Genomic DNA, 4,078 nt, shown 5'->3' on the forward strand with positions numbered 1-4,078 from the left:
AAGAAAAGTTCCATGTGCTAGGCTATATATATAGTCAGTGCAGAATGCAGATACCCAACTATCATCTTCCCTTAAATGATAGTGTCTTGGCAGTACTCTTGCTTTTGGGTTGAACATTCAAGTCCTAATCGCATAACTCAACTACCCAGCAGAGGAAGATTTAATATACAAAAGGAAGGTTTAATGGATAAAAAATAAGTAAGGGATTTAACTTTTCCGTAAAGAAATCTTGATCATTTATCCTAACTATTTAGAGAATAATTACATTGTAATGTGAAAGAATTTATGGGTTTTAAAGAAGATGTTGGAACCAAAACTGGATATTTTGACAACAAAGTTAGGGAAACTGAAAAAATATTAAAAGAAACAAAAATACAAACATATCAAAATTTCTTTTAGCTATTATATATATATATATATATATATCACCACATAACTACATGGAAAGAGAATGACAATTATTTTAGGTAAAGAGTCCGAAGCTACCAAAGAGGGAAAAAAAAAAGAGCCAAAAGCAAAAGAATATACTGTACAACAAGAATCACTTTCAAGCTATAGATTTTTCCATTCCCGCGTATGGCCCAACTCCACGTGAAGAATGACAACATGAAGTTTCGCATGGGCAGAAATCTACCACAAGCTGCATGACCTAGACTATGCATACCTATAGCAAGCACATCCGTTTATCCGAGAAGAAGCAACATAAATTACCATTCCAAATTAAGTAACAAGTCAAAACCAAGCAGATTACACAAACTCATGTTGAAAAATAAATGATTTATGGTTTCATGATTGTTGTTGACAAATTGGAACCAGAAGAAGGCCTCAATGTGACAATGCTGTAGTTGATACTTAATGTGACAATGTTGTAGTTGATTCTCAATTGAAAGCTTATGAAATTATCCTCCAAACGAAAATGGAGTAGCAGAATGAGATAAACGGATGCTAAATAATAGAAGCCCAATTCTTAATAGAAAAACCAAAAACGAACAGTTTCATAACATAGATATGCTTACTACCCCCATTATTTATCAAAATATGTCATTTAGCAGCGCGGTCCGAATCACCTCAAAATCCACTGTACCAATTTAGGCTGAGGGACAGACATTGGCCCCCAAAAGAAAAAGTAAAACAGCATGACCCATTTTACACATCTATATTATAGGGTTTGCATGGATCCCTGTAGGCTGTATCTCGTTGTTTGCCTGAAAATCCATGGAGGAAATTTTCACAATGTTTGCGGCAATGCTGTCAGCCATATTCACTCTCATGGTCGACTCGTTTCCCATGGGTTGTTGTAAGAAACGTAGTTCCCAGCTTAATGTGTCAGCCAGTACTAATCACGAACGTGCTAAAGAAGGTCACGGTGCGCAAATGGGGTGATCGTTGAAAGTGGACAGCAATTGTTATGCTAACATGTTGTGACTTAGGTAAACGTTCTCTTATCAAACAGTCTGTAAAGTATGGTATCCATGAACAATAACTGATCAAACTAATTTTTGTCCCTTTTAGTAGGTACTAGAATTGGGGATTTTGTTTAATTCAGTAGTGATTGGACTCTCAATGGGAGCTTCAGATAATCTACGCACAATTTAAACCGCTAATTATCGCTCTCTGTAACATTACTAGCTTTAACGATTTCACCATGAGTTGCAGGCAGGATACAAGATGAAGATGAAAGCTACAGTGGTGTTCTTTTCATGCACAACTCTTCTTGGCATTGCTCTACGGATAGGCCTCTCCAGAGTGTACGGTGAGAGACTAATCCCAATCCCACAGCTCTGATCGTGGTAGGACTATTGAACGCTTCATCAGCTGGCCTGCTCAAATATGTGGCATTGGTGGATTTGCTAGCATCTGATTTTTTGAGCCCTTAATTGCAAGGCAACATAAAACTTCAGTTATGGGCTTATGCGGCAGTTCTCTCAGGTGCTGGAGGCATGTCCTTGTTGGCTAAATGGGCCTAGAAAACTGCATTTGCAAAGTCATACCCTGCTGTTAGTGGTGTTATTTAGGAATGTAAATTCAAACTGTTAAACTCGATAACCGTGAATAACCATCCAAATGAAATGGATTTGGGAATGAAAATTTGATTATATTTCAGATATGGTGAAAACCCGAAAATATCATTCTGTTATGGTTACGGTATGGTTATAGGGGTCCCTGATTCTCATCTGTCCCCAAAACCGATCCGAATAATACATATTATATATATATATATATATATATATATATAATATTTTACATATAATAAATATAGTATTGTATAATACATATGCATATTCACCAAACCCATTACTTCAAGAATTACAAAAGTTGCATTTGTGAGAAAGTTCAGAAGTTTTGAATCAAAACCAATAAAAATCCAATGGTGCATATGGGAGAGATCAAACATAAGCCAACATCATCAATGGATCTATTATATTATAATGACAAAATTAGTATCTATTATATTATAATGCCTCAATTGAACAAATATATTTTTGGTATTGAAGAAGATGAATATAACTGTTAACTGATGGGGAATCCGTTACCTGGTGGGTATGGTTATGGATAATCCCCAATGGTTAATTTGCCGTTATGGATATTATTAATTTTCGTGGTTATGGAGATGGATATAGCATTTCCGTTCCCAAACCGAACCGTTGCCATCCCTAGTGTCATTCCACTCGCAAAGGCTTTTTAGCCCCTTCCAGAAATGAAACTTAATTAAGTGCCCACCAGCAATAGTTGCAGCTAGAGCAGCCCTATCGCAAACTGCGTTTGCAAAGAATCTTCGGCCGCAATCCCTTCTGGCAAAAGTACTTGTAATCGAGTCAATGGGCATGGCATCCAATGTTCCTTTAGGGATATGTAGAGAGCACACCAAAATATTCTCGCTATCTTAGGTCGCTGCTGTGCATGCAGGTGTGCCATTCATAGCCATGCTCGCAGCGGAGAAATATTTTTTTTTTAAGAATTGGTTACTATGTTAAAAGTTATGATTTTAGTGTGAATTCTATAAATGCCCATCCTCGGCAAAAATGCTTTGTCCAGCCAGCCATGGTTAACCCTTAAGATTAAAATGAAACCCTACCCCTATTTACAACGGCCTATAAATGCCCATCCCCGATACCAAAACTTTGTGCGGGCAACAACGGTCGACCCGTAAGATTAAAACTAAATCTACCCATTATAAATGCCTTATCCCCGAAACCTGTTGTTCGTACGGCAAACCTTGCTTGACACATGGGATTAAAACTAGACCATACCCCTATAAATGCCTTACCCCTGACACAATTGGTTCATACAGGCAATAATGGTTACTCGTGAGATTAAAACTAAACCCTACCCCATATTGATAGCGGTTTATATATGCTCCGACCACATCATGAATGCTTCGTGCAAGCAACAATGATGGACTGATGCATCGGGGTTTACCTCATTTTTCGCTCCATTTTTTTCATTCGCTAAGCTTGCCTCGTTATGCGTGCAAGAAGCATGCCTTGCTTTGCGTGCCAGATGGTCGTCTCGTTTTTTGCTTCGTTTTCTTTGCACCGAGCTCGTCTCGTTTCGAGTATGCAGAAGCCTATCTCATTTTCTGTGAGCGTAGTGTTGGTCGTTTTATTTGATCCCATTTGTCAGAATTATATGAATTCAAGTGCACCTGTAGACAAGAGTGGTAGAGCTTTTGCTAGGGTTTACGGTTTACACACACACACACAACCCATCTCATTTTCTGTGAGCGTAGTGCTCGTCGTTTTATTTGATCCCATTTGTCAGAATTATATGAATTCAAGTGCACCTGCAGACAAGCGTTGCAGAGCTTTTGCTAGGGTTTACGGTTTACTCTACACACACACACACACACTATATATATATATATATATATATATATATATATATATAATACTTTCTTCTTCCCCATGGGAAGGTATTTATATAAGAGTTAGAAAATATATGGTGGGACTAGAATAACTTAAATTTTGGTTTATAATGAATTTTATAAGAGTTCTTAAAATCGATTGGAAAATTTGGGTTATGTAACTCATAGTTTTTGTGAAAGACCTTCGGATGTGATTTTATCCTTTATTAGGCC

General features: G+C 37.3%; 1 long non-coding RNA gene across 1 annotated transcript; it reads left to right on the plus strand.

Moving 5' to 3' along the window:
* The first annotated feature begins 1,151 nt into the window (after nt 1-1,151).
* On the plus strand, nt 1,152-2,103 carry LOC126586896 (uncharacterized). The gene is made up of 2 exons (XR_007610926.1): nt 1,152-1,430; nt 1,657-2,103. It is a non-coding gene; the product is annotated as an uncharacterized LOC126586896 (long non-coding RNA).
* Nucleotides 2,104-4,078: the final 1,975 nt, after the last annotated feature.

The sequence above is a fragment of the Malus sylvestris genome, chromosome 10, assembly GCF_916048215.2.
Source record: "Malus sylvestris chromosome 10, drMalSylv7.2, whole genome shotgun sequence".
Classification (NCBI taxonomy): Eukaryota; Viridiplantae; Streptophyta; class Magnoliopsida; order Rosales; family Rosaceae; genus Malus; species Malus sylvestris.